Source organism: Apostichopus japonicus, chromosome 10 (genome assembly GCF_037975245.1).
Source record: "Apostichopus japonicus isolate 1M-3 chromosome 10, ASM3797524v1, whole genome shotgun sequence".
Lineage (NCBI taxonomy): Eukaryota > Metazoa > Echinodermata > Holothuroidea > Aspidochirotida > Stichopodidae > Apostichopus > Apostichopus japonicus.
In genome coordinates this window covers 1,747,194-1,773,282 of record NC_092570.1, presented here as the reverse complement: position 1 = coordinate 1,773,282, position 26,089 = coordinate 1,747,194, and the positions used below count along the sequence as shown (strand labels likewise).

Here is a 26,089-nt window from a genome sequence, read left to right as displayed (position 1 = left end):
TGTACTTGGTCTATATTCAGATGTTGCTGTACGAGTGTTGAAAGATTCCAAGACGAGATATTAGTGTTTATTACGTCATTTAGGTTAATAGTCCTTCGTCAGCGAAGGGGAAATGGAAGAACCACAACATCGCTTGATCGCTATCAGTGAGAGATTTGCCTTGCTTAAACTGTGTCCCAATTTAAAATACCGTGAAAACAGGAAAACGTGTCTATGAAGACAGACTTGCGATGATAAATGCTCAATTATTACTAAGAGAGAGATAAGAAGGGATTACCTGATGACATTTAAAAGGATAAAATGCCCAGAAATTTCAAGAACCTACAACATACATTTTGAGGTCTGTTTCTAACAGTTTCAGAACAGAATTATTGCCATGATGGTCTTAGTTTTGAGGGGAAAAAATATAGCAAAGGTTTGATGAGAGCAAATTTTGTTTGGCTAGAACAGGTTTCGAGCTGACGACCGCATGAATATGCATGGTCCTGGGTACCCATATCTTTGCTGGGTGGTAGGGTGCCAGTCTGAAACCACGTGTACTTTCTAAACCGTTCAATTAATTATTATGGACCGTGCCCTAATTTCACTGATATTACTCAGGAAGTGACATGGTAAGGTATTTCGAGAGAAATTCGATATTTTATTCTTGTTTTTTCTTTGTTTTCTTGAAGTATTTTGTCCCCAATATCCCACAGTCAGTTTATTTTGTTACATATCTACACAGGTTTTGCAAACTAATCGGTATGAGACTCCATTGAAGCTTACTTTGGCCTCATTTTACTTTCCCTGTAAAGTGTGATTTACGTTGTACAAACACTGATGTCGCTCATACCGATCGTTATGTAATGTGTCTTCATGCGGTAATTATGATGCCATAAAAAAGGTGTTTTACATCCTTTTATTTTACCCCAAATTTCACACTAAGTATTTTTATTTCCCATAAACATCAACAATAGATATCTTTTATTTGTAGCTATAACACTCACATAGGTGTCACTGGTCCGCCCCACCATCCAAGCTTTTATAATTATCGAGACGTTCATTGACTTCTAATTAATCAATTAATTAATATACTCGATGGTTACGTTCGATTTGATTTTAAGCTCTTGGTCTTATTAACTGTTGTAAAGATAATACTTTCAAACGAAAAAGAGAAAACAAATTCGGGAGAAATTGTTATAATAAAATGTTTTAAAATGTTAATTAATAAAATGCACTGTGGCCAGTTTCACAAAATCTGTCATATCAGAAACTTGGCAATTGCAAAATAATTATGAAAACGTTTTGAAGTATATCCTCTTATTCACCAGGTTCTGTCGAGAATTAATAAATCAATCGTGATAACTTCTTACCAAGAACCTGTCACAGGTGTCAAAAATATAATATTCATAAATAATATTTATATACACAATTTGAATATGCAAATTAGTATGTAAATATTCTTGTCACCGAAGGACAGCATCACTCATGCTATCTGTTACCCTTGTTTTACTAACGTGTGTTACAGATTTATATATATATATTTTGAAACGTACATTTATTTAAAAAAAAAGGTAAATCAAACAATTTTGACAGACACTTCTCACAATATTTCCTCATAGAAACCATTAATCTTGGAATATATTCAGATCTCTCGCAATTCTATGCATTTTGTTTTCTCCTTTTCGACGTGAATCCAATAACGATGGTACAATATGGTTTGCGATTGACATGTTTATATACCTAATGGTAATTCAACGTCATTTAGTGACGTCACTTGGACACTTACAAGTGAGACTTAAACTGTATAAGGATGTATTTAATATGAGATGGTTAAAAATCTTAATTTATCGTTTTCCTCATTCAATGTGAAAAATTTGTTTTCCTCAAGCAGTAATAAAACAAAACAGTCCAAAACGTTTTCAGGATATTGTACATGAAATGCGGTACTCAATGTTATACGAAATTGATCCCGTACTTGGGTAAGCATGTTTAAAGTGATTTTCAGATGGTAGACATTATTACACTTATATGGAATAGAAACATATTTCACACGGTTAGTTGAAAACCCTGTTTTGTCCCTCACTCAAGGTATGGTTGATTGAACGGAATCTATCTTGAACGGCTAAACCATTGATTCTTACCTACAGGGAACTCTAGTATCTGTAGTCTGTGATGACATAACTGCATATGTTCTTCAATAGCGTTACTTTCTCATTATGATATTTTTGTTGATTTATCTTTGAAACTTGATGCTTTTGGAATCGGTTCTTAGCTGTAAAGGTTCTATGTATTTACGAATTGATGAGAATGCAACTCTTTTGTAGAAATATTATTTTTTCCAATATGAATAAGTGAGATATAGAGAATAATAATTATAATAACATTGAGACTTACGAAATGCAGACATATCCACCGATAACGGTGCTGAGGGCGCATAACAATATTATCCTGTATTATCACATATAACCGACATCAATGGTTTTCTAACATTCATTGTATCATGACTTTTAAGCAGTAGTGAAGCATCGTTGAGATATTTTATTATTATTAACCATGCCTTCGTCAAGTCAACTTTTAATTATTCACGCTTTTCGTATTGGTTAAAAGTATCGAGGCTCTTCCATCATATCAATTTATCCTGTCATTATTTTGTTATTACTGAATTCATTTCGTATGCATATAAACTGGACACTTTTGGATCATTTTCATACATGAGAAGTTAAAAGGACAAGCCTGATCAGTTTACAGGTTGGTATGCCGTGTATGTGTGTGTCAGGGGGACAAGTCTGATCAGTTTGCAGGTTGGTATACCTTCTATGTGTGTGCTAAGGGGGACAAGCCTGATCAGGTTGCAGGTTGGTATGCCGTGGTATGCCGTGTATGTGTGTGTTTAGGGGACAAGCCTGATCGGGTGCAGGTTGGTATGCGGTGTATGTGTGTGTAAAGGGGGCAAGCCTGATTAGGTTGCATGTTGGTATATCGTGTAAATGTGTGTCAGGGGGACAAGCCTGATCAGGTTTCATGTTGGTATATCGTGTATGTGTGTGTGTTAAGGGGGCAAGCCTGATCAGTTCGCAGGTTGGTATACCGTGAATATGTGTGTCAGGGGACAAGCCTGATCAGGTTGCGGGTTGGTATGCAGTGTATGTCTGTTTCTTAGTCTTATATTATATAACATACGTTAACGTATGGATTGTGACAGTGTTCACGATAGTGACGTCAGAGGTCAAGCGGAACTGACAATTGGAATCAGTTTGTCCGTAATTACGTAAATTTATTCTCCTATTGTTTTAAAGTGTTAAACATTTCAGTAGAAGGAAAGATGTTGTCTTTAGTATTTAATGAGTCATAATGGGCTGCCAATCATTTCAAACCAAAATGAAATAACGTCCGCCGCATATAGAAGTTACCAATAAAACTGTTTAACTTACTATTTATTTACCTCTATTCTGTCCTGTATTTGAAGGCTCCATCTTTGAGGACCAAAACAAGGTGTTTCGTTCTAGGTTTGAGATATTTGTTAGCATTGTTGCTTTTAACTTCCAAATGTCTCCTCGGATTTTGTGATATATACATTTAAACCGGTCTGGTTCGATTGTGTAAGAGATAAATAAAGAGATTTGTATCACTAAATGATGACGCATACACACAGGATGTAAAACGCAAATCCGTGCACGGTAACGTTTGCTAAATTTATAAAAACTATAAGTAAACAGTTATGCTCAGTTTTTGTTTGAGCGAACCATCATGCTTGAAATGCCTTATGGGCTTACGAACGGTCATCACTTCGGCCTATATTATACATTTTGCTTTATTCGTCTTCTTACATATCCAGCGGTTCTGATGTGTTCTACATTGAATCTATCTGCGAGAAAATAAACAACAGTGTACCCCCTCACCCCCTCTGCTGATTTAAACGTCATAATGCTAATCTCTTGTCAGTCAGGCAAGTTGAACTTGAAAATCCCCTAGAAATATATATGGCAGTAGATGAAAGTGTGATTGCAATAGATAATACATTTATTAGAGTTATCCACCATCCCATGTAATCACCCCAGCCATAGAAAAAGATGACGTCATTGTTAACTTCTCCCACTTCGTCTCACACACTTTCCATTTAGCAGTATTTATGAAAGGAAAGTGGATATGTATATATATATATATATATATATATATATATATATATATATATATATATATATATATATATATATATATATATATATATATATATATATGCAATGGAGGCAAATGAATCCATTGCATTAACATAAAGTCTGTTCAAAGTATCTCTTTCGAGATCCGGCCTTAGGAATCACATATGATTTCGAGTTGGTTAGCATCATGTTTGATCTCTAGAGTAAGGCAAAATATGTCACCAAAAACAGAACTAGTATTGTTCGATACAGGTGACAAACGACTACGGTGGAATTACGACCTTCCTTACCGGTTTCGAACCTCTGGACATACAATCAGCGTCCATAGCCTAGTGGTTAGGGTGTCCGCGTACAGAGCGGAAGGCCCGTGGTTCGAATCCCGGTGGAGGCTGAAAGTTTTTTCACTGTTCTTGATTTTCCAACTCATTACGATTTTCATTTATATATATATATATATATATATATATATATATACACATCCATATACGTATACTCATACACACATATGTTTATCATATACACACCCACTCCGATTTCTAAATATGAAGTTCGTATTCTCATGTTAATATGCGTATAACGTGTAAATAATTAGCTACATCGCTAACAACGTTCGACTTCTCGGTCGATAATATTCTTTGGTTCTTGTCCGATAATTTCTTACCGCAAAGAGTTGCTACAGGCTTCCAAACAACCCCTGATTAATTTTTAAGACTGTTCCAATAGATCAAATGTATATGTCTCGCCGGCGGGCGTCTCCTTAAGAGGGCGTATCAGACTCTCACCCTGTTCGTCTAAATATTCATTCCTAGCAATACCATCGTCTCATTGACCTGGGGTAGTTTTTTTCTATCATGAAATAGTGAGCCGTGGAAATCGTTTGGTGTTTTTCAAGCGTACACTTTTAACTAATACATTCTGGTAAAACATCCTTCAAGCAATTTCAAAACGTCAGTCTGCCAAATAACGCAAGACAAATTATCCGATTTTTTTTCTTTGGTGGAAGGGGGGGGGGTGGTTGTTTTAGTCTTCTTCATTATTTTCTTCTCATTATTCTATTTTTATTGTTAGTGCTTTGCTCGTGACCATGGCAAGCATATATACATAAATGAATAACACGTCATCACTGTAAGCTTTCTTATCATTTGCTGTCGATTCTAACGGAAGATGGTTATTACTTGAGGCGAAAGAAAGAACAAGAACGTCCTTCACGAATTTGCATTAGATAATAAAGTAATCATTAAATGGTTCATTATCGTTTTCTATTACCATGTCTCCCTTGTACACATAAATGTTTTTGGAGACCAAATGGGCAGGGACTGCGCATGCGTGTCTGAAAAGAATGTACTACCCCAATCCCCCCCCCCCCTTCAAGGACGAAATGATTTGTTTTGTGTCATTGTGGAAAATATGGGTTGATATACAGTACTTGTCGAAGCTAGAAACTACAGTAACGCCTGTTTTCGATCACTTCCTTCACCTCCCTCCCCACCCTCCCCTCCCCTCCCCTCGCCACGAACTCGCCAATATATCAGATGAGATGGCCACCATATATGATTTTATGTTGTTTAGTCACCTTAACAGTTACTTGTTATATATGCTGCCCTGTTATTTGTCTTCTTCTTCTTTTCTTCTTAGGTATTATATCAAAGACTTGTGGATATTTTGAAAGACATTTACATAACAGATTAGTATTAATCGTCTGAATCAGGTACCAAAAGTCATAAAAATGGCAATAAAAGTATATCAAAAACAAACAGAATGAAGTTATGAAGCCATAAGGTAACGAGAGGTTCCCAGCCTTTTTCAAAAGAGAAAATAGAATCCCCTTAGCAATTTGCTGCAAAGTAGGCATTGAAAAATTTATCTTAATATCTTCTAAAAGCGTTTGACAAATTGATGAATTTCTTAATAGATGTTCAAACAGTTGTTGATTTATGGTGCAGTTGTGTAACAAATTGATAAATTATTCATTTTAACGCAAAATGCAATAAATTTATTCAATTCTCCCCAGAAGGAATGGAAAAGATCTTATATGATATGTATTAAAACTTCAACAGTAAATATGAACTATTTAACTATTATATATGAAACTATTTAGAAACACAAACATTTTCTGCTAAGAGTGACTCATTATATTGGAGACATTAAAGTTTTTGCTGGTAATAAATTACCCACGTTATGAATACTTTTTGAGCATGCCTCTGAAACTTAAAGAAGTAAAGCAAGGCTATTGGTTGAGTCGAAAACAATAAAACTACGTAAAATCTGCTTATTTTAGTTACATTCTTTGTGGCAGGAGTGAAGGTGAGTGCAGGGTTACTCGATATATAATATAATGTCAACATATTCTGTTTTACATTTTTCTAGATGGCTGAATATTTACTTTCGCTTGATAAATATAATCTTGGGAAGGTGGTAGATTTTATCATTACCTTAGCTGAAGCGAGAGAGAAATCACTAAATTTATTTACTAAAAGTTAAACTGCTATTTAACTACGCTATGTAAATGACGTTTTGTCAACCGTGCTTAAAGTTTATGAATATTGACACTCATTTCGTTACTTTTTCATGTATGAGTGCGTGTGGGCGTGTGTATGTATGCGTGAATTTGTATTTTCCTTCCGCCTTAGAACGTGTTGGGACTACTTGTATCACAACTAATGGCGGTATGCAATACCATCATTAATGGGTATATTACATTTTGCGTTAAGTGTAGTTAGGTAGGTATATACCTATGCGATTTACAAAGTCGAAAATTAAACATTATGAGCGCTTAATTTAACAAAATGGAATTCATATCTTGATAGACTTCAGTGGAAAGGGTTCTTTAGATGGAATAAATGTCACTCTATATTCAAGAAGAGAAGTGATATAAATGTATATATATATATATATATATATATATATATATATATATATATATATATATATATATATATATAAGTGATATAAATGTATATATAAGTGATATAAATGTATATATATATATATATATATATATATATATATATATATATATATATATATATATAGAACTGAACAGTGAAACGACTTCCAACCTCCACCGTGATTCGAACCCGGGCCTCCCGCTTTATATGCGGACACCCTAACCACTAGGCTATGGACGTTGATTGTATGCCCAGAGGTTCGGACCGGTAAGGAAGGTCGTATTTCGCATACAGTTGCAGTGCATCGTCGGAAGAGGGATAGAGAGAGAGGTGGAGAGAGAGTTAACAAAATACCACTTTTCCAAAGAAGGATTATTCTATCGAGTTAACCCAAGGTTATATTTTGAAATACTTGATCTTCTTAATCCCTCATCTACCTCTTTTTTCATCTCCTTAATGAAAGATCGTAAAAAAAAAAATACGCAAATATATACACAATCACCCTCACACTTATATCCACGTTTGACCCCTAAGTAGAGAGAAAGCATGATGAAACGAGATAAGTCCTTAAATCTTATAATGGTCAATCAAGATAGCTATACAAGCGATGCGTGTGTACTTAAATTATATTAATTGCTCCCGAAGTGTCATAAGATCAGACCGTCCCGAAACCTTGTTTTTTCTTGTTGAATTTTTGAGGTAAAGTTTGAAGATTTATTGGTTTTCTAATTTTACAACCTATCTCAAGCTTGATTCAAAATCGTGATATGTCGCCTGGTATCCATGGGTAACTAATGTAACAACTCATCTTACTCTATCTCTTTAGAGATTTGAGGACCCTGGTGAGATAAAACACGAAAAGAAACCTTCTCGTTTTCACTAATCACTTTTCCTTTCTTTTTTTACTTTGATGTGTTTGATTGATATATGGGCTATATATGAAGCCATTTACTTACCGTCGACGGTCAGACTAAATCTGTTAATATAATATGAGAGTTTCAATTCACGAACAGAAAGCTTTATAACCGTAATCTGTTCACCTAAGGCAGTTTATAAGATAAGGCAATATTAGGTAGAATCATTTAGAAGGATCGACAAAGAGAGAGAGAGAGAGAGGGGTGGGGGGGGGGGGTGAGAAAATGAAATCTTAATCCACCCAGGCACTTGATTGTAGCCATTTTCAGGACTAACTGCCGCCTTCTTTTGTTCAAGTATATTATAATCATATTCCAAATCGTTAATCCAGCCTAAAGTGGACATCAACTTACCAACTTATAGGTTAAAAAGAAACCCAAATATCAGATTGCTTGAGGAAAAAGGAAATCAAAAAGGCACATACCTTCGACGTAATCAGAATTTATTTTCGACTGGACAATACCCGTCGATAAAACATTTATAGTTCAAATGAATGAACTTTTCGGTTATTTCTCTTTAACAGGAGCTACATGTCGGAGCACAAAATCTGTTTCATATGCTAAATATGGTCATTAAAGATGATTGCTTTCTCAAATACTTGTCAGTTTTGGTTTGTGTTTGATTGGACAGTTTTGGAAGGTATACTTCAAGTTCCGTTGGTTGTATTTGAATGTTTTAGGCCTATTTTGATTGCATTTATGCTTTATATAATAAACCGAGTAAAGCAATTGGCAGTGAGCTTTGATAACATTAAGCGATGCTTCTGTTTGATTCACTTGGTAGTCACTTCAATTAATATAACTCTCTACATACAGCTCTATATTGACTATCATATATGTCTACAGGCTAGGCGTGCATATTAAGATCACCTTGGTGACAACTGCGTTGCTATGTTAGACTTGATCAAGTCCCATCAATTCCTGTACATACGAACGAGCCACCTATATAAGTTAATGGTAATGTTTGCCTCTTGTGTTTCCTTAATAAGTTGCCATCAAACAAATAATTAACGCGGAGCCTTCGGGCTGATGACGTTATCAAATCATTTGCATAAGAGAAGTGGTGCGGTATACGCAGACATGGTTAAAGCTAAAGGGCATTGGTAAACGTTCACACGTATGCATGCATAGTCTGCTGTGGTTGTATCGGTTGTTTTATTCATTCCTCGATAAGTTATAACGATAATGTTTGCGGCTTGGGTCTCCTTAATACGTGTCCATCAGAATTAATTTATTAATTTAAGGTGGTGGCATTAAAGGGAATGGTACCTAGTATCTGCATGGGAGTTTTGGGGTTCGATCATTGGCCGGCCAAAAGTAAGGTAGGTTTTTCAATCGGGAAGAATCCACGGGTTTTTTGCCATCTGAAATGGTCTCCTAAAAATCCAACTGAACTAAAATTGTAAAATGACAACGTGGCTGTTTAACCGTCTTAAAATAACTGCATTCCAGTCCGATAACTTTGATTTGCACAGTTGCCTAATTACGTACAACGTAACAACTCGACATTTTTTAAATTTTTTTGGGGGTAAAGTTTTGTAATGTGAGCGTAACTTTTCAACTCAACAATAATACACAAATTTGTTGAGATGACGCGATATTACTAGCACGTTGAGTCTACAACTGACCACCGTACTCTTAATAGATTTCTTAGTTAAAGTGAGGGGGTGAAGGGGGGGGGTGTCCTATTATTTGTAAATGTTACATGGCGTAGTCAGAGTGCAAACAAATTTCATTTTGAAATACTATATAGAGGAACATAATTACAGTAGGTTAGTGTATATGACTATATTAAATCAAAACCATTGTCCCTCGAGAAACAAAAGTACCACTATATATAGGAGAATGATTATTTGTACGAAGAAGCACACTGCAGTACTAGGAACTTTATTGTAACACAAGGAACATTTATAGATACATATATTAATATTTAAAGTACCTATAGGAGAGGCAGCGTACCATACAAAAGCTTTGCCATACAGAATCATCACTTCATGTATACGACATACGAGATGTCTCCTTTAAGCTCACTCATGGGCGTATGTAACTACAGCGGGAAGGAGTATGGAGATGGTGTGATCGGGGTGGCGGTGAGGGGTGGGGGGTGGGTACTTAGGGCAGATGGTGAGGGTGAGGAAACACGGTGAAGGGTGATGCCGAAGGTAGTGAGTGAGTATGAAGGAGGATGGAGAGTATGGTTGTTATCCTTCCCATCCTTTGATGTCAGATGCAAATGTCAAGTGTCTTTACCCCTTTGAATGATGCTGCATTTCATGTTAGATTTCAGTTATTCCGGGCAAAATCACCATACACTCATACCCCCCCCTCCCCATTCCCTCCTCCTCCCTTTCACCTTCCTATCACAAATAGAGGTATGCGACGGTATTCCAAATGGTCTTATATATATATTGATGCATTCCCTATTTCTTCGTAATGACCCCAGACCCAGGTAACTCGACAGCCTCCCCTTACATCAATTCCTTCTTACCACTTACCCCCCGCCTCCCCATCCTCCATCCAAATTATGGAAAGGAGTCCGAACAGCTTAAATTTGTTGGAGATAGTAAGCTCCCTTGAAATATATAAAACAAATATATTAAAAAAAATGTTGGTAATATGTGTTCGATAATGTTATTGGCGGGAACCTTAGATACATTGCATTTTCATGGGATTCATACGAAATAATCACGACCCACCCACCCCCTCCCCGCACCCCCCCAAATATTGAATCAAACAGAAATGAGATGCGTCACACAATTATCATCACACAACATGTACTTAAAGGTACCTCGTTTCCCTTTCATCTTTTTGCATTGGTGGACTTGTTTTTCGTGCCCCACTTGTTACATTAGACCTCAAAAAAAGAAATAAAGAAAAAATGGCCTCGGCATATTACAGAAATAACTAAGATAATTTATTGCAAAATAAATCGACTTTTAGGCTAATTTGTCTTACTTAACTAAGCCGAAAGTTTCCCTTGGGACAAATCTACACGGTAAACGCCTTTTTGTTTTATCATTATCATTTTGTTTCGGAAAACCTTTTTAAGGAGAAAACAAAAAATCCATTTTAACGTAACATCTGTGAGTAATTATCGCCACTCATTTACGTCTATCAAACATAAGAGTATAGAAAGAAAGATAGTTCCTCGGGGTACTTTTCTTTTAAAGAAACAAATGTAGGTTTCATTCGTCGACCCATTTTCCTTCTCTGTGTCTAGCCGACAGGCTAAACAAATGTAATCACTACTTTGCATATACGTCGTTTGCGGTGCCATTATGCTATGTCGTTAATCTTCTAAATAAATTTTGAAAGAATATGCCAGATTGAGTAAATCTGATCAACACCAAAAAAAAAAAAAAAAAAAAAGTCTTGCAGATATCTTCTGTTGTTGATTTACATTTTCTGAAAGTTATACATCTGTTTAATATTTGCATTCATTACACTATTTGCAGTATTTTAAATATCGAAAGGTATTATGAAAACTATTTATTATAGCTTTAGCAAGCAAAAAAAAAAAGGTTTATATGGAACATATTCGAAAAGAAATCAGAGTGGATGGTAAATGATTGTATCATCATAGAAAAGGTCTGACATTGATAGGTCGAAGTCTAGGTCTATACCTTGCACATATAGTGTTAGAAAGGTTAGCGTGTGGTTCTCATATATATAGTATTTGGAACTGTTGGATTGGTTGCTGGAGTTTTATACCAAGCGGCTGTATCAACATAATGAAGTTTATGAGTTATAGGCTAGCTAGGCACACATCAAGAATGGAGGGTATAACACCTGGATGTCTTGTCCAGCAAATCAGAAATATAAACTTCGGAGGCTCATCAATTATAGAAGCTGGACTACTTAGTCTAAAACACAGACCAAATAGACCAGTACCTCAGATTGGACACAAAACTCGAAATGAAACACGTACAATTTGTATAGCCTCAAATCACAGTGTTTACAAAGCATTACAAATTTGTCAAGGAAAAATGGTTTTTGATGTCGTCCTCCTAGGGTGCTCTGTTGTGGTATATATGAAGATAACAGAATATATGTCATTTGCGTTATTGTAACCTATAACAGGATGGATTAACATGAGATAATAGAATATATGTCGGTTGCGTTATTGTAACCTGTAACACGATGGATTAACATTAGATAACAAAATATATGTCGGTTGAGTTATTGTAACCTATAACAGGATGGATTAACATAAGATAATAGAAAACATGTCGGTTGCGTTATTGCAACTAATAACAGGATGGATTAACATAAGATAATAGAATATATGTCGGTTGCGTTATTGTAACATATGACACGATGGATTAACATAAGATAATAGAATATATGTCGGTTGCGTTATTGTAACCTAGACATGATGGATTAACATTAGATAATAGAATATGTGTCGGTTGCGTTATTGTAACCTATAACACGATGGATTAACATGAGATAACAGAATATATGTCGGTTGAGTTATTATAACCTATAACACGATGGATTAACATAAGATAACAGAATATATGTCGGTTAAGTTATTGTAACCTATGACACGATAGATTAACATTAACATTAAGTCCTGTACTGAGATGACGACTTCATTATTATTAAAGCAAAATTCCAGAGAGTTCACATTACATATATTAAATATGTTAAAAACCAGTAAAGATATAAAAAAATAATCTCCATTTTTTCTTTTGTTTTTCCCCTTGGACATATTACGACTAAGATTCTGCCTCGAGTTACCCGACATTCTTTCATAATATAATATCTGAATACTAATGACAAACTAAACAACACACGAGGGAACAAACAAATAATTTAAACCGACCAAAAAAAAACAAAACAGCTCATCAGATTACAACGGTGGAAACTTGTTGTTGTTTAACTATATAGTACGTCACCAACTTAATGATTATGACGTCAGCGTAATGATAGCTTAATTGAAAACATTACCAACTCCAATAACAAATACTCCGGAGAATTCTGCAGCTAATTTGTTGTTATTATTAAAGCAACTCTCATGTGTCTTCTACTAACATAATTAAAAACAAACTCAAGCATTAACACTTTGTATCGAATTGTATCAGATTTAAAAATGTTTAAAAATGTAATTATTGCCGAATCTCTTTGTTAAAAACTAGTTTAAAGTAACTTGTATACTATTTTGTTTTGTTTGGTTGTTGTTTGGTTTGTTATAGTTAGATAAATCGGTTTCGACAATAAGTTTCGTCTGAGTTTAGAAACGAAATCAAGCTAACATATAGCCTAGGGAAATCGATTCAGTTTCATCGTCTAAAAAGGAAACAAATGGAACGAGAACAATACAATTTCCTCGTATTGTATGTATTAATCATGATCTTAACCCACGTCACATTTTCTTTCTCTGTCTTATTTGGACGAAATCGGACAACCACTTTCACGCTTGCGAGTTTTCATTCCATCTATTTAGGGCAGAAAGAATTGAAAAGACGAAAAAAACCACTTAAATATAGTTAGTGGTTTTACAAAGTGAAAATTGCGATATTTAAGCTGTTAATCAATATATTATTACCGGATGGTACTCCATATTCGCCAATAAAATGGAAGAAGATTTTCTTTATCTATTCAATTTGCTCGTATTGCATATATCACCGGACAATTAACCTAAATTAAGATTCTTAACAAAGATATTAAGTTATCATTATATACGAAACATGCATATATGTGGCTATTCAGTAACAGTCATTGTAGTATAAGATTATTGATCAGTATTCTCCTTTTATTTCTTCCTTTCAAATTTCTCATTTCTAAGAGAGAGAGTTTAGCTCTATATAAAGTCAATCAATAGAAGAAATAAGCTACTATTTATTATCCATGCATGCTAAACGATCTGGACTTAATAGCGATTTTCTTTTAATGGTCCAAAGAAGATTGAATATTTAATCTATACCACGACTTTGCTTAAAGAATACCGGCCATTAGAAATGGGTCAAAAACAATCCATTTGGCGTAAAACGATACTATCAGTATTCTGTCATCCGAACCAAAATTCAAGAAATTCCTGGAGCAAAAAAAAAAAAAAAAAAAAATTGATGAAACATCGGCGATTGATGAATAGTGAGCATAGCTTTAGATTATATTATGGGTGGTATACGGTACAGCTATCTATTATTTGCATAAAAATGCAAAGGGAAAATTGCAGCATTTAATTCGAGAAGTAGGCTACATACATCTATTGTATAAATTATCCAACACTCAGACTAGTCTATACGGGATAAATATGATATAATAACATATTGTAATCACACTCGTCGTTGTACTTTTTAAGATTCAAAGAGTAAAGAAGATATTTCACGCTCTGGATCTCTGTATCTCGCTTTTGCAGCATAATATATATATATATATATATATATATATATATATATATATATATATATATATATATATATATATATATATATATATATATCTATATATATATATATACATATACATATATATATATGTATATATATATATATATATATATATATATATATATATATATATATATATATTAATCTTGATAATATCAAATTCCACGAAAACGATATAATCTAAGTGATAGTAATATTGCTATATATATATTCCGGTTTTTAAGATATTTACCTTTAAAACTAGGCTAATTCACTGGAACGTAATGACTTCAGCTCCTCAATATACAGGTTTTTAGCAATAATGTTAATTCCTTGACATATTCTTGTATACCTTCCTATAACACTACGTATAGTATCATTGTAACTTTGAAAGGCTTTGTAACACACTAAAACATGTAATTTGAGTCCAAGGAAGTCAGTCCAGTCCAGTCAATTTCCAAAACTTGATGAACCTCAGAGGTCTTACAGGATAACTTCTCAAACATGAAAGATTTGATTGAAATACAACATCTACTGAGGTTTTAAAGGCCTACATGAATATTTAATTTAAAGTCGTCAAACTTACAATCGTGTATCTTATAAGCGGCCATTTTATTACATTGTCCAAGGTATTAGGCCTATACTGCTAATGCTATAGAGCTTTCTAAATGTCCATCGTAAAGGAAAATCTATTACCAGAATTGAGCACAAATGACATAAATGGTATTACAAATATGTCCCCCGCCATCCATCAGATTAAGCGAACTCGGTTTGTTATTGCCTCTAATGCGTCTGTCGTTTATCATGTAAGCTTTTGTGAGACTTTTCATATTAACAAAATTTGTAAATATTTTGATTTGAGTTTCTTCGTAAACGTTTTGTTGTTCGCTTTCCTTCGTTTCTAAATATATCTGCCTTTATATATATTTATAACCTTCAATAACCACATCGAAATACTCGCTGATGCCTGTTTGGCCTTTTAGAAGAAGAGAAAAGAAAAGAAAAAATTAGGCTATACTCTATGGTATACATATGCATAACCTAATTTCAGGCCTCTAAAAGTTACCGCTTTGATTTGTAACAGTGGTTTTATGTATGTATGTATGTATGTATGTATGTATATATATATATATATATATATATATATATATATATATATATATATATATATGACCATATATGCGTCTAACTGTTTATTATACTTGGCGAAGAAAGAATGAGAGTGCGTGGGTTTGCTTCAAATAGATACCGTGTAAATATATGCGTGGGGGTTAAATGATTGCTTGTAAGTTTTTACTCTAAATTACTCTCTCTCTCTTACCAGCTCTGAAAGAAAATAGGTTATTGACTGTATTACCGTAAAATAATAAAGATTTAGTTCCTGTCCGCTTTCTGACGATTTTTAGCAAAGTTTTATTCACAAATATTTACTGGAAACGTTCGACAGACTAAAACGCACATTGATTTATGCAGAAACGAGTGTTATCAATCCAGTGGTGCTTTTATCAAATATCAACAAAGCTGCTTCCAAATGACGTTAAAGGTCATTCGGTGCATTGGCCCAAACTTTAGAAGGTTAAAATTGGTAGACGTCTTCACAAGGAGATCTATTTTCCTATTAATTTTGTGAACCACTGTACGTTATGCATAGACCTTTTGCTGGGTGTGGAATTAGACAAAGGCACAGGAAGGAAAAGACACTAGAGTGGCCTTAAAATGCTTGATTATTTGAGAACATCAGTGAACATTATTGGAATTTCTAGCATTCTTGGCACCAATGGAAAATGACCTTAAAATTATATACGCGACTGATCAGTAGCTACATCTTTTAACATATATTATTATTATTATTATTATTATTATTATTATTATTATTATTATTATTATTATTATAAAAGAGTATTTCATGCACATATTATTGTATGCGTAACATTAATTCGTACCACAACAAAACTCGACTGTATACATCAATTTATTTGAAAAAAAGCGCTAAGCTTTTCGTGATGTTTAGGCTGTCATTGTGTGCCATTTTCTCACTAAGTACCGTAACCGTCGTTATATGGTTTACTATGGCTAAACTTCTGCCACGGGAAAGGTTCCATCTAACCAATCATGAATTTGTCTCTATGTTGGACTAGGTATAAGATAAGTGGCTAACAATTATGGATTTCTCTCGGAGCCCTACACTCCTCAATTTCACATACTACATTTACGAGTAATCTTACGGGAAATCCGTCCCTTTTTCGGGAATACTCCCCCCCCCCCTATTTATTTTGCTCACTGATCATTCGCTTTTGTCACTATTATTTGCCAATTTTCCAGCTTTAAACAGTTTTGTAGATAGATGAACCTTTTTTTCCCTAGAAATGTGAGTGTAAATTTGCAAAGTAAATTGATAACCACTCTCTATATCGTTAGCTATGATCTAATCATAATTTAGAACCCTGGATACATTTCAAGTTCCAAAATATTATCAGTTGACGTTTAAGCTATAACAATTGATTATATTGTTATATATTGTAACGTGTATCTTGTACGCTATATTGTATAAATATGTGACGGTATTGGAGAGGTGAGATATGTAACACTGAAAAAAACATGGCTGTCTGATTAAGTATTATTTTAGCAAGTATACATTGTTAGCTCGTGGTGAATGGGAGAGGGGGGGGGGTGGGTTTGGGACGGGATGGATAGTGCTCGAGCTGGATATAGCTTCTACAGGTTGGAATATAGCAGTGATATGCTGAATACAGATTTGCTAGATATGGTTGGATAAACAGTTGAAGGGAATAAAGACAAGTTTCATACAGATTGGAAGTAAAATCGGCAAAGCACTGAATTTGACAATAGACAGGAGAATACGGGGGGGGGGGTGACTAATATGCTAACTAGGTAGAGGGGTCGGGGGTCCACCCCTGACAATACCCTCCACGGGAAACAACCAAACCATTATAGACCACCCCTCCCACCTATAGGACTGGGTTATCCCTGGGTGGAGTTGGGTGGAGTTTTTCTCACAAGCCCGCTAGTCATCGTAACATCAATCTCTCTATTTCTCTTCATATGCCTGTACTTTGTTTCTCATTGTCACCACGTATTGCATTCCTCATATACCAGCACAAACTTCTCTTGCGGTTTAGCCATTCATACCCACGTATAACGTGCCTGAATTCATTTCATGGTTTTGTCAAGCAATCAGTGTTGACTTTCTTCTCTTTTTTTTTAATATTAACTTTGCAAGTTCGAAATCTAAATTGGTTATAACAAGGCCTCAAATTCAAGCTACGGGTGCCGGTACATGACTGCAACAAACGTGACTTTAAAACATTACATTCCCATAACCCTCTGAGTTAAAAAGGCATAACGTGCAGTATTTCAAAATATTTACTCTCTGTTGAATATTTCTAATATATTGAGCGTAAATTTGACTGCTTTGTAGTTCTAAGAATTTGACGCATGCGTAGCTGACACATAATTTTCGTTATTTTCAACAGAAAATTAAATTACCATAATGGGTTCATTTATTATTGTAACGTATCGATTACGTTCACTTATGCTTTCCTTTATGTTGTATTAAGCACTGTATGAATATGTCACGACAAAACATTATTATGCCCTTTTCACCTATTTACTGTGCTTTAAGGCAACGTGTTGTCTTCGTGTAAGATATTCGAGAGATATTTACAGGTAAGGTATTTTGTGTGAATAATGTTTGTTTTCAGAGAATGTGGAATAATGTTTATTATCATAAATTTCTCTATCTAGAAAGGCTGTGTTTTAACAGCAAAGCTCAGTAGCTCAACTTCTGTGATATTTATCTTCCATTTGTTGATATTAAATTGTGAAACATGATTTATAGGTCTATGGACGATACAGGATAAAATCAAAAAGTGGTGAATTTGAAGTTAACAATATGTGGACATGTTGTTGTGTAATAACACTAGTTTAACACTCATTGTTTGTATGTCACGGTTAAGATGTCTGTAGTTTATAAAGAACAACAACGATGTTATGTATTGTTTACAGCACTGCTCTGAAACACGTTAACTGTTTAATAATTACACCTTTCTGTTTAAAGCGCGGTAACTCCCACATAGTTAACACGGAAATCACCATTGTTTAACACCTGTTGGTTTGAACGCGCGGTTACTCCGACATAGTTAACACGGAAATATTCTGCTAGTGTCAACTACCGAAGTTATACGAACGGCGCATGCCGAATTAACAGTTTCCGTCATTGCGATACCTCAATGACACAACATATCAAACTTGACGTGTTTTGGGAGTAACGGAAGATGCTAACGAAACAAATGTTTGAAAAGAAAGGGCGAAACAAAGACGAAAGCACTCAAGATAGTACAGTGTACCTTTAACGAGCCTATCGTCGAACTTGATTCGCGAATGAGATGCGCGTGTCCGTCATAATGATGTCATTCAGTTTGAAACAACACATTTAGAAAATATTCACATGGCAACCTCACAGCTTAAAAATTGTGATAACTTCCGGACGCAAACAATATCAGACAAGATTGACAGAATATTGAGAAATTTGACACACGAATCAATTAGAGGATTTAAATCTTGTATGAAATATTGTCACTTTGACTACTGACAAATATTAGTCTTGCAACAAGCTCGTGTGAGAAGTAATATGAACAATGCGAAAGTCACGAACGATTTTCTATCTCGTAAAATATATTTCAGGGCAAACTTTAATACGAAAATGGCAAAGGGTAAGTTTTGTTTACCAAAGGGGCCATCCTTATTAGTGAATAATGGTACTTTAGAGGTCCTTCCCTCGGCTCGACCACAAACTCTGTTAATTAAGACATATTGTTAACTCGTCAATAGCCTAAACAAGTAACGTAAAATTAATTATATCACACCCGATCTTTTACATGCTAATTATTCAGAAATACAGCGTCATATATTTGTTCATTAGAATCGAAACAAAGCATATATACTCACTGTATGTGTAGTTAAATATCAAAGGTCGCAGTCTCTCTCATACACGTGGCAATGCAAAAGAATATGCATAAGTTTAATGAACAAACTTTGGGGGAAAATATCTTTGAAATGTTGAATCAATATTCAATAAGGAATTGTGTCTTCATCATAAGCTATAGAAAGCGGATGATTGTTGAAGTCTAATTAAGCGTAGTGCACCTTAGGCCCCAAAGTTAATCCTAAAATGTCTTAAATAATTGTAATGAGGGATCCCTATTACGAGTATACGCCACTTCACCTGCACATATACGGAATGCCCTTAAGGAAAGATCATGAAAAATTCATGATAAGAAAATGATCTGTAGCGAAAAGTCATTCGCTATATCTATTCTGGTTTTGTAACATTTATAAATACCCCTTTGGGGAGGGGGGGGGGGGTGGTACATTGACTTCCGCATTTCATATGATTCAGCAAATTCGTTTTTGTTCATCTCGTATATGATAATTTTTAATATAAAGTCGCTCAGGAGAGGTCCTGACCATGAAGGATTCAAACCATGACAGGGATTGTCAAATTATCTGAATTAAGTATTCCAACGTAGGCGGATGCCTTACATTACCCAAGGAATCGACTCAAACCGAGTTTGACTAAACAGCAGGAACATACCGTTACTTCAAGTTCCGTTACAGCCAGAATGAAACATAAACTTGCAATTTACAGGTATCCAGGTATTTGATTTCTTCGCTGTTTGTGTACAACAACAAAAAGGATTCTAATCTCAAATGGAAGGCACCAATGCTGTTTCTTACGTATAATGCCATGCTACTGGAATTTAGGAAAACAACGGTGAATCCTGCATCAGACCTTCTATAAGGCATGGCAAATTTGTAATCTGATCGATATGTGGTGTAAAATATAAATTATACCGCCATTTCTCCCATTCTACCCTCCACGCCCCCCCCCCTCCCTCTGCCTTACACTTCAGTACGTACAACTTTTATCGGGGCCGGGGACTATTATGTCCAGAACCCCTGTTTGAAGAGCTTTCGTTGTTTCGAAGTATAATGTATGGAAATGAATATACAAACCGGCCCCCTAATTCACTCATGGCCCCAAGGCCTTAGCCCTCTTTGCCGACTCCACCCCCCCCCCCTCTCGTCAGACCTGCGCAAATATCTGTCGACGCCATTGGCTGCTCGCCGTTTCACTTGTCAAGAATGAATGGATGGAGATAAAGGTTATAACTTACCGTAACCTTTTAGTTTAAGTGGTCACTCAAAGACAGATTTTCTTTTCTATGATATTAAATCGTGTGATATCATGATATGCTACTTTAAAGACGCCATATCATCCATATATTACTGTTACCTTGCATTTGTCTCGGTTTGCCTCCATATCGGTTAAATCACAATTGATTCATTAAGACGATTGTTTCGTTATGACTTATTTTGGATGATAATTCCAGTAGTACATGATACTATAGCTTATCCCTTCAATCGTAAATATCGCTCTAACTATATTACAAGGTTTGTCTAACTCGGTCAGACTTGAGCTATCAACAAAATTATAATAATTTCCATGTTTATCAAATAATTCATTAACACAAAGAATAAATGTCATAACCGTAGTCTCGTTCTAATACATTGCAGCCGTTAGTTTCCAGGGAACAGTCGTTTCCTCCTTATTTCTTCTTTACGACACCCACTCCAGGGAAGTCTGTGGCATGATTGGAAGGATTTTTATCCATTTGCACTGTTTATCAATAACATTACGCGGTACACTGTTAGTTTCTCTTTGTTTAGATAAACCGACTGTTTTAGACGTCTTTATATCCATTTCAATTTTGAAAAAGATTTAAAGGAGCGTTTCGTGTTGTCTGTATCTATTATGTGAGCGGTCAATATATAGCTATACTTCAGAATGTTATACGGTTGTAAAATAACATCTTATATATAAACATAATTACTTTATTATATACTACATATAGCTAGTTTACGACGTCCACGTGTATGTATATATCAAGTTCAGATTTGTATATTTTTAAAGGAGTCTTCCGAGGTGTTTGTATCCACAAGGTGAGCCCATTGAATGGGAAATTCGTAGCTATACTTTGGGGTGTTGCCTACGTTTTTCTTTTTAACTTTTGATAATAGCACTATAAGATGATGCTGTCAGATAAAGCCCAAATAGTCGTACTGATGGCATATTTTTGTTGGGCCACTACGCTATTATTCTATTAGAAGTTCTGAACCGCAAGGTGAGGGTTTCATATGATTATCACAATTTACAATGGGAGCTTAACATGTAGCCTCGATCTATACTTTCTGAAAACTATTCTTGGCTGGGGTGGAGAAGGGGGGGGGGGACTGACATGGTACTTATGAGTTTACGCTCCGTGAAAAATAAAACAGATTTGTAAGTTAGATATTATATGAATAGGTCAGTTTTCTATGTCTGTGTTTAAGTTTGGGCTTATCATATCACCGCTTCCGTACTTTAGTGTGGACAAAGTGACGACTTGGGTGTAACTGTTTACTCACGTGGGTTAGGTAAATTAATAAGACGCTGGGATTATTGTCGCTTTAAAATGCCTCCAATCCATCAAATAATGTCTTTAAAAGTGCACGTTTCTTTTGTTAACTAAATCTATACTTGAGTGTTTGGCTAGTGTTCAGTTTTATTTTCGGAATGCGTTTCTATGCATAAACTCCACGGTTATGGCAACGGTTGGATAAACAGTCTCTATGGTTTCAAAAAAACTGACACATTGAAGAAACAAAATCTGATCTTGTTCCTTCAACGAAATTAATTACTTCATCAGTAATGACATATATAACTATATATATGTGTGTCTATATTGAGAGGTTGTCGTTATATGACTCATCATATGGTGACGGACGGTTGAGGGGATGGGGAGGGGTGGGAGAAGAACGGGAGCTAAAATGGAAGATTATGAGATGGCGGTATGCATATATATATATCGAATCTTCTGCTTGAAATATGCAGTGCACTATGCTATGACTCGTATGTGACTCGTATGCCATAACAAGTATCATATAACGCTATGGAAAGAGGGTATAGGGGTGGGTGAGGGTTGGGGTAATGGAGGCAGGTATATATATATAAATATATATATATATAGAAATATATATAGAAATATATATAGAAATATATATAGAAATATATATAGAAACTTTATCTAACTGGTTAGTAATTAAGCCATAACAGACTGTTCTCTTTCTAGCGAAATCAAAAGGGTATAAGATTTGTGTCTGAATGTATTCACAAACGGTCCCTCATCAGATTAAGCAATTATACAAATGTCCATCTTATTCCTTTGGGAATGTTAGTCGAAATCATTTCACTTCCTGCATATCTTATGCAATTTCTTCGCTTGTCCCCCTTTTTCCCCCTCCCCTCCTCATTTTTTGTTTTACTGTCTCCTTTTTCTCTTAGCGTCTCACGATCTAATTTGTCTCATTCCCATCACCAGAAAGGAAATCAAATTACCCTTTCTTTAACTTGACCGGTCAAAATATGTTTTACTTATCGTAATGGTCACTTTTGGCCTCCGTGTGCTTCAGTAAGTTTCATTTCGTTGAGATGTCATATTCAATATTCCTGACATGTTTCAAATAATATTCGTTTTACATGCCAAGGGTATTATCAGCGCTTTTCTACGACTCGTCATTGCATACGACGTTTACACGTGAAATAGGAAACAACTTGATCAATTTGATTTATTAATGAAATATCTGTCTTCTTTGTTTTAAGTTGTCGGTCACACGGACGAAGGTATATGATTCCCCTCCTTTTTTCTAAAAGAAAAAATTGATACGAAGGAAATTAGAGGACTGACGCAGTTAAGACAAGGTTACTGAAGGTCAAAACATACCTAATATTCAAGATTCGACATTAAGAGGAATGAGAATAAGGATAAAGCATTAATTCCTTGATATGTTAATCATTCCTAATCACCTTTTGCATTTAAGGTATAGATGACAGAATCTCTGTGTTTAAAATTACATCAAAATGCATAGTTTTGTAGAAATATTTCTTTCCCGCTCAGTAGGTAAATGATTGCTATATTATCAGTAGTAGAAGAAAGGAAACGATTGTTTTTAGCCCAAGTGTCATGGTGATCTGTTGTTAACAAATGCACACACACCCACACACAAAATACCCAATATTTGAATAATTCATATATTTGCAAGCCATACAAAAGGATATCAGCATGTGATTATAACGTGTAGAGGCAGAATATTTCTCGTACATTTTTATATACTTGAGGTTCTGAAAAGTTACATTAAAAATGTTTCCATATTTAACTCCGCAAAGATTAACTCCTCCCCCCCCCCCGTCCATCTATATTGGCCGTGCACTTTTACCCGAATGAAGCAGAGATAGTATACAGCCCTAACAGCCGCATACAGTACAATATACGTTAAGGCTGTATAACATATAGGCTCAAGATATCTAATATATTCGATCAACAAATTGAACCACTTGTAACATCTACTATACCGCACCAAGTGACCGTTTTATTGATTACCCCCTCCCCCACCCCCACCTCCCGCCTTGCGTTCTTCGAAGCAGGTGGCGCGAACAGCACTTTGTAAAAGTTCATTATTAAAGTGAATGTGTGCATGACATGCACAGAATCCTAACTATATTTAGCTGAACGGTAACCACCAGTCAGTACATTGTGTCAATACCTGATTGGGGGTGAGGGGGGGGGGTGCGGGAGAGTGGTGCCCATGCGGTTCTATGGGTATCGAAAATGTTCTTATTACCTCAATTTGTTTTCTATGTCCTTAAACTTACAGAAGACCATCCCTCTCGCACCCGAGTTTACTTGCAACTGGGAGAGGGGGGAGGGGGTACAGTGAGTCGTGTACAACATTCCATTTTGGATATACTTTTATGAAGTGTTTTCCCTTACTAAACTGTTAATGAACAGCAATGTCACCTATAGGGGTGTGAGGCTGGCTGTGGCAGGAGAAAAAACCCTTACATCCATTTTCATTCGCGTCTGTTTTTAATCATCATTAAGCACCTTTTTTTTATGAAAAATTCTTCAAAACCAATACCCGTATACTATCAATAAAGAAAAATGAACATTTTGCCATATACATGGCCAATTTCTTAATCATTATTTATTTATTTATATTTTTTAAAGCAGGTTACTGGGAGGTCAACGGCATATGTCCCATCCACTCCATGAACTTTTACATTCAAAATATTTATTATTAAATATAGTAACACATGAATAATATGAGCAAAGTTAAATATTGTAGAATGTTTTTTTCTTCTTACGGCTTCTTAAAAACAGAACCTCTGGCGAGTCTTAACACAGATACGCAAGGCTAAACCCTTTATAGCACCACTTGACTAATAGGTCTTAAAAGTAATACAGTCTGGCGATTGGTCGTGACTATGAGTGTCAATATTGCAGTGACTGTGTGCTGATCATAATTCATGCTGGTTAACAAATTAAAATAGAAGGGGAAAAATTAGACGACGTTTATAGCTATTAATCGAAAACTTAGGCCTTATTTGTTTAGCGACAAACATTGCGTTAGCTTATATATGTAATCTATGTGTATTGACCAACATAATGACCTTTTTTGTATTCGTGTGTATTTGCTTTTATGTTTGTATTCTTTATTTGTTTTGTTTTTCAATCTTGTAATCTATTATATTGTTCCGAACGAAATTTATAGCACATATCTATACCACACCAAAGTGATTCTACCAGCTGGTAGTTTAACAAATTAATTGTACTTATAGCCTAGTACAAGTGTTGTGTAGAATAAACAATTAACACTGAATACATGGATCAATCAGTCAATCACCTATCAAACAGTCAGTTGATTATTCAATCAGTCAATCAATATGTTTATCCACTGGTCAATCGATCCAGTCAAACAGTCGATCAATTAATGAATCAATTAATCAGGCAACCAATCAAATAAACTATTTATCATCCATTCGTAATCAATCAATCAATCCATCCATCCGTGTATCAATCTAAAAGAGTCGGGTTTTGGCAGGGTATTAATATTCCGGCAAAAGAATTGAGTTGCTTAAACTTGGCTTAAAGACAACATTTCTTGAAAACAAAACTGACATTCACAAGTAAACACGATCCCCACTCATTTATCTTTCATTTCGATAGAGGACTAATTCGCAAATTGTCTTTTATTTCGATAGAGGTTTACTTTGAATTGTTTTTTTTTTATCACGAAAGTGATCCCACAAAAGTCAGACCGTGACATTTTAGTTTGACATTAATTTGCAAACTAAGGTTTAAAGCCTCCGTCGAGAAAAGGAATAAACTTAAATGAATGTAACTTCATCATGCAAAATTAATTCCTCTCGCCTTTACAAAGTCCAAAACTTCTCAAATTTCTTCTCGATCTTTACTAACACCTTATGCCGATTCGTAGATCGTAGTGTGAATATGTCCCCCCCCCCCCCCATTCTTTGTCTTTTTGCCCCATGATATCAAGGGTTTTTTTTAAACACATTTACGTAATTTTACTTTACAAATAATATCATGATCGTGACACATTTGAAATATCTACATTATATAATTGTCATTTGTTCTCTGTATTTAGAATAAATTTTTTCTTTGTAGAAACTATCATCTCGCTTTTTGGATAAATGATTAAAGAAATAAAAATCAGCTGAACTGCCTTGATGATATCATTACGCATTCTACTGTTGCCAGATGCATTTAATCAATATCACCAAAAATTAAATCAAGCGATATAAAAAAAAATCGAATGATCAGTTATACTTTGGCGATACGAAATGCTACAAA

General features: G+C 35.0%; 2 protein-coding genes across 3 annotated transcripts in view; one reads left to right on the top strand and one right to left on the bottom strand.

The window, feature by feature from the left end:
* The window catches only part of LOC139974930 (uncharacterized), a 62,112-nt gene that overhangs the window by 9,809 nt on the left and 26,214 nt on the right, over positions 1-26,089 (top strand). The gene's annotated exons all lie outside the window — the stretch shown is intronic.
* The window catches only part of LOC139974931 (uncharacterized), a 59,277-nt gene that overhangs the window by 14,093 nt on the left and 19,095 nt on the right, over positions 1-26,089 (bottom strand). Inside the window, exon 3 of one of the 2 annotated variants that reach the window (XR_011795594.1) lies at positions 12,504-13,382. The exons of the other annotated variant lie outside the window; for it this stretch is intronic. The gene's annotated coding sequence lies outside the window, so the exon portion shown is untranslated. Of the gene's footprint in view, positions 1-12,503; positions 13,383-26,089 lie in introns of those variants that run through there. 2 annotated transcript variants of the gene reach the window in all.